Source organism: Miniopterus schreibersii (assembly GCF_964146895.1).
Source record: "Miniopterus schreibersii genome assembly, chromosome: 13".
In the NCBI taxonomy this organism is placed as follows: Eukaryota; Metazoa; Chordata; class Mammalia; order Chiroptera; family Miniopteridae; genus Miniopterus; species Miniopterus schreibersii.
The window spans coordinates 60,156,351-60,169,852 of NC_138113.1; positions in this window are offsets into that span (position 1 = coordinate 60,156,351).

A 13,502-nucleotide genomic window follows, 5' to 3' on the forward strand; every position below is an offset into this window, starting at 1 on the left:
CCAGGCTGTGACATGGGGACATTGCTCATTTCTCTTCATGGTTCACAATATGCCATGATTTCAACCAACAAAGTATTCCTGGCGCCTAGGCAAGCAGTAAGCAGGAGACACACCCCAGAGCGAGGCGCTGCTCCTTCCTGCCACAATTGATACACTGTTGCTAAAGAGGCATCTGCAGTGGTCTGAACAAGGATCAGTGGTGTTAAGTGTCTCACTCTTACATTATTTCTCTCCAGTGATGCTGCTTTATATTGGGGGTTGGATTAGATTCTCCTTCGCAGGGATTATTCACACAGGTTACTGTAGGTAAGATGCCAGCCTTTCCGGGCTGCCGGCTAGTGCACTTGGCTCCAGGTGGGGCAGGAGGACATGCACTGAGGGACTCTCTTCCTTCCCCGGTTACTATCACACATGCCTCCTCTGTGACTTCTATAAACATTGTCAATGAGTGATGGAGGGGGAATGAAGGCAGGAGATAGGCAATGTGAGGAAGACAAGGGCATCCCAGGGTTGTATTCCAGTCCCTTAAATACAGGGAAAGGAACATGCCCCAGGGCTCAGAATGCTTCGTGTTGAATCTGAAGCAAAGGTCCTCAACACAGGCTGCAGAAAAGTCATATAAGAAAAGGGGTATTGTCAAAAAAAATCTAAAATGTGAAGCTATCTTGGTCAAGGTCACTGAAGACCCTGTATTGAAGTTGGCACGTGAAGGAGCGTTGCAGGTGGCTGCGACTAGCTGGTTACATCATCACATGTTTTGTACACTGGGCATCAATGATATTCCCAAGGAGGCTGTAGATACAGGCAGAAATCACCTCCTCGGAGTGAGAGACTGAAAGAAAAAGAAGCTCAGACTGAAGGTGGCCTTTTGAAAGTACAAAAGGGAAAAGAAAAAAAAAAACTTTTGAAAGTGAACATTTCTTCTTACTCCATCAAAAAATTACTTGAAAATATAACCATCTGGAGTCCTTCAGAGTGAAAAACCTGAATTTGTATTGTCTCTTCCAAGGCAAGTTCAGTGAAGATAGAGATGGGTAATTGGGAGCAAACGATCAAAGGAAAGAAGGAATGTCAACAAACAAAGGGCCTGCTCCTGACTTGATTTGTAAGATAGTCAAAACTTGGACAAATCTTTCTCAAGATAAAAAGAAACAAGGTACAAAAAATTACAATGAATGCAAAAATGGGCGCACATAATTAGTGGAGGCATCCAAAAACATATTATAAAGAATATTATCTGAGCCCAGCAGTTGAGCATTGACCTAGGATCTAGGAGATCGTGGTTTGATTCCTGGACAGGGCACATGCCCGGGTTGTGGGCTCGATCCCCAGCAGGGGGCATGCAGGAAGCAGCCAATCAATGACTCTCATCATTGATGTTTCTCTCTCTCCCTCTCCCTTTCTCTGTCTGAAATCAATAAAAACATTTTGGAAAAGGAATATGATCTGTGACAAAGACAGGACAATCTATCATTTATAACAAATTTCTTAACTTAGATGACATACCTGATTATGTTATAAAAATGTCTCAGAAACATAAACATTACATAAATTGACCAATAGTGAATAAAAAAAATGAAAGTATATATTTTCACGAAAGGTACCTGTGAAAATAGTGTCAGATTTATGATTTATCTAAAATACTTTAAAAACCAAGTTTAAATCCCCAAATTATATAAACAGCTCACATCAAAGATGCAGATACAATTCAAAGTTTATTTTACAGAAACAATTAAGAAAAATCTACCAGTAGTCAAAAATGAGAAACGACAGAACAAATAAATGTTTAGGCCAATCCCACTAATGAACAGCATATAAACATCCTAATTAAAATATTAGCTAATACAGCAGAGTCTGAAAACTGCAATGTGGCATCGCCGAGCGCATCCTGTCCAATGAATGTTCAGCAGCATAAAATACACCAAGCTTATGTGCTACATTAAACGATTACAGATGATAAAACATAAGATTTTATGTCCAAAAGCTGTTTTCTAAAATGTTCCACCAAACTCTGATTAAAACTTTAATATGTAAAACTTTTAGCGAGCTAGAAGTAAAAAAGGAATTTCCTTGACTCAATGTATTTTATCCAGCAGAAAACTATAGAAAAGCATCACATTTGTGGTGAAATATTGGAAGCATTTCTTCAAAATCAGTAAAGAGAGAAGAGAGTTCACTATCAGATTGTTAATCAGCATTGTACTGGGGCCCTTGGTCAATCCACCAAGCCAAGAAATAAAAAGATAAAATATATAGATATTGGGAATAAGTAATAAGTCATATACATATTCTAAAGGAGTGAAAAATTTCTGTTATATTCAGAAAATAGCCACAAGGCAATTTTGCATAGCTTTATTGTATGCTGGCAACAATAGAACTTATAGCAGATGATAAGATCTGCTTACCAATACCCACAGAACTATAAAATGCATAAAGTTAATCCTAGTAAAAATAAGTATAAGGTCTATATGAAGAAAATAATAACATTTTACTGAAGGACATAAAAGAAGATTTGAATGAAAGGTGATCCATGCCCTATGCTGAATGGGATGATTCCAATTTGTAAAGATAAGAAAACTCCAAATTACTCTGTAAATACACTGCACTGTAATAAAGCTCCTATTAATGGTATTCATGAATCTCAAGATTATCCTAAAGCTTCATTTAAAAGGAGAGAAAGGCCACAAGCACCACAAGAACATTCAAATAACATAAACAGGATAAGACAGATTAGCCTACCGTGTTTCAAAACTCATTATAAAATGTGATTAAGAAGATATAATACTGCCATAGAAATGAAGAGATGATGGTCCCAAAACAGCCCCAGGAGAATGGAGGGCGAGAAAGTTCGTAGTCTGGACTGGGAACACAATGTGCTGGCCATAACTAGGTGGGTAAATCATCCCTAAAGAGAGAAAATAAATTAGATCCTTCCCCCCCAGAATTGACGGAAATACACGCAGGCATAAACATTTAAAAATGTAAATGGGAACATTGTGAATAAATGAGAAGAAAACATGTCATTATTTAACATCAGAACAGGAATAAGTATTTAAAAATACACACACACTCAAATAATGTAACACAAACACCATGGAAGTTAATATATTTAATTAGATATTGAAATAATTGTATAGTAAAACTCATTGAAGAGTATTAAAGGCCACAATGAAGGAGATAATATTGGTGCTATAAATATATATACGTATTTTTGCATATGTATCCTTGTGTGATTACATATTCTATATCAATGTTAACATTAATGTATGTACTAACACTATATGTGTGTGTATTTAGGGTGTGTTTATTATTTGTATTTAAATAGTATGTATTTGTACTATATGTATATACACACAAGCACATACACATCAATAAAAATCTAAGAGTAATGGGCAAAAGATCCAGACAGACAACTCAAAGAGTCACAAAAGAGGAAATAAAAATGGTCATTAAAGCAACAAAAAGATGCTTAACTTCACTAACAATCAGAAAAATTAAATTCAAATAGCAAAGAAATGCTACATCCATTGTTTTGCCTACAAATGGGCAAACATTAAAAGTTGGTGTCATTTTGTCAAGGACAAAGGACAGTTCTGCTGAGGGGCCTCCTTTGGCACCACCCATTAAAGTTGTAGCTGTGTGTGCTTTCACCCTGCAATACCATCTCCTTCCTTCATACAGAACATTTTATAAAAGTGTGTATATGTGTATGTATATGTATTTATACTGATCTAAATATACATCCATCTACAGTAGCACCCCTCCTACATCCTTCTTATCAATTTAGCCTGGAATATATTCTTCACATTTTCCTTTGAGATGCTAACTTTTTATTTAGTTATTTTATTTCCTGACTTGCTAGACCAGACTGTGGTTGTATGGGATGAGAGCAGGAATCAGTCAGTTTCCTCACAGCATGACCTCAGTACCTGGAGCAGCAGCTGACACATAGTAGGCTCAGTAAGGGTTTATCCAAACAGAAATGTTATCTGATATTTATTGGTTAACTGATCACAGGGGTGGTAGGTCAGCAGGATTAGCAACACTGTAATGGAATGTCTGTGGTTAATGCTCAGTATCACCGAGCTATCTATTAGCAAGTACTTATACCCTTTAGCGTGTCTGCAAATCAGAACATATAAATATGTCGTGTATTTGCTGGGTATTAGAACTTGTATTAAAGAATTATGTAACTAGTCTATGCTTGATAAGCGCCTCTTCTACCTCAATAAAGCCTTTTGGGGGAAGAACAGAAATGAAACAAATGCTTAGAATTAAAAACAATAAAGTAGAAACGTCAATTTTTCTTTCTAATAAAAATTCTGGAACCACCAAAGTGAAAAATCATGTCCATTCACAGCACCTGCTCTCAAAGTGGCTTACAATCCAGTGGGGGAGACAGCGCGGTGCCCAGATCACTGAGGGGAACAAGGGAGGTCAGAGGGAATCTCAGTCCAGTGGGGTCTGTGTGTGTGTGACAAGGACAGTTAACAGCTGAGCAGCAAGGGATTCATAGAGATTCATCATCATCCAGCTTTCAAATCAGAACAGTACTCATTTGTGTGGAAGAAAAGGGGTTGTTTTAACCCACCATCCAAAGTCCTTGACTAGGGTCTGGGCTGAGGATGGCTCTGAGGGGTACTTAGACTTCAGCCTATGAATTGGTTTCCTGGCTCAGAAAGTCCTCTACCTGCAGGAATACCTGACAAGAGCTGCACAAAGGGGCTGTATATAAATCACATTCTAGCATCAGAATCATTTCATAAAGCCATATTCCCAGGTGATATTTCTTGGTGGATGGGAAGCCTGAGAGGTGTGATCAGAGCCCGAGGCAGGAGAGCAGGAGTTCCAGGCAAAAAAATATTTAGAGATGAATATCCTACTTATTGGCTTTGATGTTTTAAATCCATTTACCACTGTGTATCTGAAATGTAATAAACCCTCTCTCTGAACCATGTCTCTCCAGAATGTGATAGAAGCTTTCAAACGGGAAAACTTATTCTTCAGAAGAGGCCATAAAAGCCAGTAATGCATTTCTAAATGTTGAGAAAGCTTTTTGTTAAAAAAAAAAAAAAAATCATAGGGTGACAACAGTGAAACTGGGAGTCTAGCTCTGAAATTTTGACCGAATGGGCTGTTCATCTCCATCCTTGCTATTTGCTTGCTTTATGTTTTACTCCTTGAAATAACAGGTGTGCTAAACTGCTCATATTGGTTGGTGAATGGGCATTCTTTATATGTATCTTCTCACAAGCACCTCTTACCATTAGAGGTGAAGCCATCTAAAAGAAATGGCCATGGAATGAACATTAAACTTGGGGTAGTAGGTATCCCTGATATGTGTACAGAAATATGGCATTTAAAACGCTGTGAGGGGATACCTCATTAGTTTTGTAAAAATCAATCATGGCAGATAGGAAAACAGCAGCGGGCTTGGCAGACAGACGGAGTGAACAGTGAGGTCCCATCCATCTCCAGCTCTCGTGATTACAAGATTAAATATTAGTGTCTAAAACAAGGGAGGAAAATGCCAGCTCTTGAAATACCAACTGTAGACCAGAGAACACTGAGTAAATACCTCATTAGGCAAATCCAGGTTCATAAGGTAGCCAAAAAAAAATGGGGTCCATGGGCTCTTTCCCAGGAAGCTAATTAGAAATTATCAGGAACTGGACTTGAAGGAATGGAAAAAATGTTACTGCAACAGCTAAAAGTAATTTTTGTGGAAGAATATTTTATTCTGTCGCTGATATCTTATTTAATGCTATGCTGAGACAATGGAGACCAAAGAATAATGAAAAACCCTTCTAAGGGAATTAATAAAGAGTATTAGATACCCACTGCCCCATCCCACCCTTTTATGAAGAGTGATTCCTACCAGGAAATCTCACGTATGACGACAGAAAGGGCAGATGAGGACCATCTGCAAGTTTGAAGCTTCCACTAGCCTCGGTGGCCAGGCATGTCCCTTGTCTGCTCCTGAGACCTGTATCTGTAACAGAGACTCCCTGACCATTCAGGGTACAAGAGGGACTCGCCCTCCAGTTCACGGAACCTCACACCCACCCCCACACTCACCAGATGGGGCCAGTGCAGACACACCCCTGTCACCCCTGAACCTAGCATGGACATGCCTGGGACATGGGAGGACACTGGGGTGCCTGGAGAAAACCCAAGCACATATGGGCAGAACACGCAAACCCCCACTCAGTGAATAAATCCTGAACCATGCTCAGTGATAGGGTCCCAAACCAAAAGGCTGCATGTTGTATGATGTCACTCATACAAAATATACAGAATCAGCAGATCAACAGAGAAGCAAGCAGATCAGGGGCAACCAGGGGCTGGACAGTGAGGGGACTGGGGAGTGGGGATGGGGCTTCTTCCCAGAGTGATAAAAGTCCCTTAAAATTGATTGTGGTGACAGTGAATTGTTCAACTTTCTGAATTTATTAAAGAAAACTGAACTGTATGCTTTCAAAGTGCACATACTGTTATGTGGAGTCTATCTCAATAAAATTTTTATTTAAAAAAATGAATAAGACAGATGAACATATGGGCATTAGAAAACATTTTTCATAAGCATGTGATTGTAAATCTCTTTATTCTCTACACTATTTACATATACTACAAACATCTGTAACGTGTCTCATGTTCTTCTGGTTGAAAAACACTGACTTATTCTGCTTTATGCCATAGACCAAGCTGGGGAAATTATCCATCATCTTAATAATACGATGCAGAATTAGCTTGTATTACAAATGGCCAGATAATTGAAGGACATTTTTGTCTATAAACATAATAATTTTATTTCTCTAGCTGATCTATCATCTGTGTTTAATAACTTTTTATAAAATTTTATAAATTGATGAATTAGATAAGATGACAAAACCTGATTTTGTTGACAGGAAGACGCTACTTTCCTGGGCTTTCAATATTTGGTACAACCAGAGATACAAATGAAGCAAATATATCCAGAAATTCCTGTGAACATGCAGGTTCCCAAAGTGTGTGGGTGTTCCTAAGCTACCCCTATGCCCACTAACGTAGTATAAGACTTACAGATGTATGCACAGCTATTTGAAGTTAAATTTTGTAAAATTGTATGGATCTTGACAGCATTAAGCTTGGCCCTGTTGTCTCCTTTTCTCTATAATTGTATATAATTATAAGCCCTGGCTTATCAGCAGCTTCAGCACTTACTGCTTTTTCACTTGTAGGCAAGACAGGATTCCTTGTCAAAAATATTATAAATTCGGTAGGAATGCGGTGAATGTGCTGAGGACCGATAAAGGGGAGGCGAGATGAGAATGACCACATACAGCAGCCACAGACACCATCTGGGTGGCAGGAAGCGGTGGCTTGCCTCAGCTCTGGCAGTTGATGTTTTTACACCTATAACAACTCAATCTACAAGAAATTCTTCAAGGACCACTTCATGCCCAGGTTCTATGTTGTGCTGATAACGTAGAAGTGGGGGAGGAGACCAACAAACTCTCTAACTGAATCGCATTCTGAATTTTTCGTTGTCAATTCACGTTTGTATTACAGAGGATAGATTGAGGAAGAATGAAAGAAATCAGGTTTGCTCAGGTCGCTTTTCCTTGTGGCTGGGGTTCCAGGCCACGGGTTAGTGTATCACGTAAAGATAAGGCTGCCACTGTATCAGTCTTCCTTCCACCTTGTTAACAGGTGGCCATTACTATGCATCACAGGGTTTTGTAATCCTGACCAGCTTAAGTGGCTGCTCCAGAGTCTAAATGCATTCTGCACCAAGGCCCTCCCTTGGTGCTATGAATTGACTTAATTGCTGTCATGGAAACCAGATGTTAACTCGGTAATAGAAGCATTTTTTTTTTTTTACTAGCTGGGGTCCAGAAATCTGACACATTTTGTATCCGTATTAAAGAGCTATTTGGGGTATGCTGGCCCACAGAATGTCACTGGGGAAGGAGAGGATCTGGCCTGGTGAACTCCCCGACTCCACTCCCCTGCCCGCATATGGACAATGGACTGTGGTGTTCCCGAACCCACAGTAAGTCCCATTCATCCGAGATGCTGGAGGACAATGGCTAGCTGAGCTGGCCACACTGCCCGTGAGGGGCCTTGAGATGTCATTACAGGGAAAGCCATCATAGGCCATTTCCAAAGACGTGAGTGGTGTAAGAAGCAGTTTTCCTAGAGCTGAAATTTAAACAGATGACGGGGCATAAGAGGCAGGCATGGAGGTCTGCCAGGGTTTTGAGCTGTGTGGACCTGGTGGCCTTCTCCAGTCACCTAGGTTTATTGTGCCCCATGCACTTCTAGAGGATTCCTACATACCCTTTATTTAAGACACCTTCAGGTGGGTTTCTACTCCTCGTGACTCAAAGCTATTTGTACAGAATGGTCAGCAAAATAGCACATAAATAATAGTTCCAGGAAGCTCTGCTGTTTGAAACATTTATACACATTTCTAATTCCTTCCCTCCTTTCCCTCCCACCTTTTTTGCCCTGAAAATGGCAACACAATCTTCTCGTCTCAGTGGGGAAACACCCTCTCTTTAGAATTCGGTGGTAATAATCCTGTGAGGAATAATCATTCTAGATCCACTGTACCATGTGAATTAATCTATTGCTCTGCTATCTCTGCTCCACAACACAGGCTGGCGCTGAAAGCTCAGAATGAACTAATTAATTAGCGAGAAAGCAAAATCTAACATCTCTCGGTGGTAACCTATGCTGAAGAAAGGGAGGCATTAGGCTCCTGTAGTAACTGCAGTTGAAGTAGAACCAAGTTTAATAGGGCTAAGTGTTCTCACTACTCATCCGGACAGTCTAGTCCAGGCCCACAAGATACTTGTGACCCCCAGAGGCTGGTCTGAGGGTCTGTTCAACAGAAAACTGGTCTCTGACCAAAAGGCTGTCTGCCCCATTCACAATCCAGGAAAAACATACACATTCCATTTTTTTCCCTCCTATATAAAATATCTCCTGGTACTAGGTTAAGCCTCAGAAAAAGAGACAGTCATCTTAATCACTTTTGGTCACAATGAAATCCAGTTAAATAAATGTAACTAGAAAAAAAAAATCTATCGTAAAGACACATGTGACCTTCATGGTCCCAAGGACGGAAACAGAGCAAACCTCCTGAGAGAATAAAGAATCCTTCCTGGGCTTTCTTGGCTCAGCCAGAAAATGACACCTTTCCTCAGCCTCATCTCTATTGCCCTAAATAGCTCCCCACACCCCCATGTAATTCCAAGACTCTGGGGAGCCCCATTTCTAACACGCTCCATTTTTGTGGTCTCGTAACAGTGACCCTGAGGTGGAGGTTCAGGTGCAGGGACCCACTGAGTACACTCGGTAATGACACCTGTCCATCACTTAGCTCAATTTCTTTAGACGAAAGCATTTCTTTCTCAGAGCAAATCTAAAAAAACAATTTCACAGAAAGATTAGCCTTAAATATCTTGTTCCAACACATTTATAGTTTACAATACCTCTATACTTTACGTTTGTAGTTTACAAGTGGGAAATAAAAAATGGGGAGAAAACCCTGACCCTTCTTTAATCTGAATGCTTTCTTAACCTATTTTTACTATACTTTCCATATATGTTTGAATGTTCATAGACACACACACACACACACATATACGTTCTCCTCTGTCTCTTTCAGTTGAAACTGAAATTCTGTGAAAGAAAACACCAGCTATTGTGCGCAGGATACAAGAGAGGAGCTCCCTTTCCCAGAACCATGACTTATAGAAATATGGGGAAGCATCTAAATTGCCTCCCCTCCACAACAGGCCCCTATAACTTCTCCCACCATTGATTTCTCCTCTGGAGCTGCAGCTCCGAGTGGCGGGCGCTGGGAACCCCGGCCAGGCAGCAGCTGCGGCACAGGGCAAACCAGGTACCGAGCACCAGGTGCCTGGATTTTAAGCGCAAGGCCTGGAGGTCTACACAGCAGGTACACAGTTGAAGCAGTGTCTTCCTGGGACAACACCTTAAATCTGAAAGGGCCTGTTAGGGGAGTGTGACACTCAGATAAGGCAGTCATCGCTGCAACAGGCTGACTCTAAGGGACTGATGTGCTTTTAAAAATCCAATCACATGTTTTTATTTGCCAGTATTAAAAACACAAAAACAAGCCAACTTGCTTCCTCCCCACTGTGACCTCCTTGGGGCTAAAGTGCACTCTGCCAAAGCCTGTTCAGCTGCAGGCAACGCAAAGTTTTAAAGGGATACACACTGGTCAATGCCCGGCTGTCAGTAACCAGCCGTGTGTCTGGAAACAGGCACAATACAGCCCCTCATTAACCTGGCTGCTAGGAAATTCCCCTGAAGAGATCAGACTCACAATTTACTGCCATGGATTTGTAGACTGGACTTCATCACCCTGAACAAGGAAATGATAAGCTATGTGATCAATGAATCTCTACAGTGTATGTCATAAATTGATAGGAATCTGGAGAAGAGAGAAAAAGGTAATAATAATTTACATTTTATGTGCGGAACTGTTTCTTAATATTAAGGGCTGTATAAATCAGCGAGAGCCAAGTTAGAGCTAGAATACAAATAAATAAAACGAATTACTAAATGTAGTATTTAAATTTTAAAAATTTAGGGAAAAGTTAATGTTGTTTTAGGTAATTCTAAAAAGACTAAAATAGCTGGAAGGTGTTCCTTTCACAGTCTTGTCTTGCTGGATGTTGTTGGCTGCTCTGTTCTCTATCATTTTGCTTATCACCTATTTAATAATTCTAAATAATTACACAGATGTGGGGAGCTGTTGTGGCCCCAGGCACGGAGGACCTGCCTGGGTGAGCTGCAGATGTGCTCCCCTGCTCCCAGGGAGATGTGGGTGAGCTGCTGTGGCCCCAGGCACAGAGGAGCTGCCTGGGTGAGCTGCAGATGTGCTCTCCTGCTCCCTGACCCAGACCTTGAGGCACCAAGGCGATACTAATTTAGTTTGCGGCCATAAATTCTAGAAAGGCTTATGAGGAAGCTGGCCCTGGCCTGAAGGGTTAAGGGACAGTCAAGCCACATACCAAGCCAAGGACTCAATCCTTCCCAAAAAGTTCCCATTAGAAGCTGAGACAAAGATAGTTACCAAGGTCTGAGCTCCTGCAGGAGGCAGGATGTTTACGCTGAAAGTGTGTTTGTGCAGCCTGGAAAGAACTACTTTGTATCCAGCAAGGGGAAGGAATGCCGGGCGGGGTGCTATTCAGCAAAAACAACAGCGCCGGTATAAATTGAGCTTGGAAAATAAATTGAGGGCTGCAGCAGTCACGAGCTGCAGTCCTCGTGATCCCATCTTTTTTGTGTCTGTCTTCTCTCCATCCTCACCCCTTCCTCAGGACCGTTCGACTCTGCCGGCAGGCTCTGGCACACAGAAACTTATTTCTTTGTCCAAGTAACCCACAATGATTTTCAGTAAAAAACTTTAGCCACACCCTACACCTTAAGACAGTATTTCGTTTCTTTTAATATGTTTTTTCTTTTAGAGAGAGGGAAAAGGAGAGAGGGAGAGAGAGGGAGAGAAACATCAATGAGAGAGAGACATCAGCATTCATCAGCTGCCTCCTTCCTGCACATTCCCTGCTGGGGATCAAACCCACAACCCAGGCATGTGCCCTGACTGGGAATCAAACCTGCAACTTCTGGTGCCCGATAGAACACCCAACCACTGAGGAACACTGCCAGACAGTACACTATTTCTATTTGGAGTACCTCCACTCAGGGCTCCCCATTTTCATTATTGAGGATCCAAAGCTGCTTATCAACATAAAATACGTGTGCTCCCGGTGTTTACCAGAATGCAGTCTCAAACTCACCACCCTCTCCACTGTGAGACAGGAGAAATGTGACTCATGGGGTCTCCTGCCAGCAGTTACTCTGTATTTTATATGTCATCCCTCCGTTAGACTGTCTCCAATGTGCAAACTCAAACTGCATTGTCTTCATTGCCTGTAGATCCCCTTGGTCTGAATCGGGTAGGATGCTATGACCTCTGCTCGTGGGGAGGGATGACAAACTCCATGTTCACTAAGAGTAGTCCTAGTGTTTGTAGAGACAAATGGAAAACTGGATGAGCATCAAGACTCCAGAAACATTCTCACTCAAATGCAGTCAATGGACTTTCAACAAAGATGACACATCAATAAAATGGGAAAGGAAAGCCTGTATTAACAAATGATTCTGGAACAAGAAGATATTATTGGAATAAAATAAAAGCCTCAACTCCTAACTCTACAAGCAAGATGAGTTTTGACATTGATCACAGAAGAGCTCAGACAGATCATCCTACATAGTAGACACCCAAAACGTGACCATCCACACCTGCAGCTCCCAAGACCTGGAGGCTGTGGAGAAAGAAGGTGAGGAGGCAGGTGGTACAGCCAGACCCCTGAGACAGACCACTGTACCTGGAAGAGCAGATTGACAACTGGAAATCCGAAACTAGCAAGAAAAATTTGTGAGGGAGAAAATGATGGAGGAAAATTGCAAATACTATCATCAAAATACTTATAGAGATAGAATAAGCAGATGCATCCATGAACAGAGACGATGACGTTTAAACGTTTCACATTTAAGAAGACTGGGAACATTATTGAGCAAGTGTATGATACAAAATTCTAAACAGATATGAGTTCAAGGAAATCCCACAAGTAAGGCTGCTAAGAATGTACCCTTGTGAGTAAACAACAGAGTTGTGGAAGTAAACAGTTATTTATAAAACCTGACATTGCTGGGGGGCCACCAAGAGGAGTCCAAAACTATGGGTGTTCATACACTCTCTGACATGCCCTGAAACTGTAGTTGTGACATTTATAAATTATGTTTAATGACCAGCAATAATTTGAGAATCTGAAAATGTGTGCACATAAACACACTTTGGAGAACCTTTAGTGTGAACTGGGGTTTCCTGCTCCTTACCAAACAGCACCCTGACTCGTTATTCCCAGTATCCCATATCCTATACCAACATGAACCCTGGCATTGGTCTTGCCTCTATCCTGCCTTATACATGGTAGATTCACTCAGTTTCTGCTCCTTTCTTCCCTTTAGGATCAACCCCACATTACCAAGGAAAGTGTTTTCATGTAACATTTATTGTGAATACATGAATAAATGAAGGGCTTATGTCAGTTTAGACCAATAGGAGTCCTTAAGTTTCTGTGGCCTGCCGAGTCAACAGTAGACTAAAGATGGTCCCTAAATAACAGCAAACTGACCTTTACTTTCTAGTCAGTACAGGGCATTTTCTGTGCTGCCCATGTCACCACAGTCCAGCTGGGGGCTGGTCACAGCAGTGCTCACCCTGCAGTTTTGAAGGGAAAAGAGCCATAGAGAATGTATTGCCCAGAATTGAGGTATGAATACATATTTCTAGCCCGGCCAAGGTGGCTCAGCAGTTGAGCATTGACCCATAAACCAGGAGGTCAGGGTTTGATTCCCGGTTAGGGCATATGCCCTGTTTCAGCCTCAATTACCAGTAGGGAGCATGCAGGAGACAG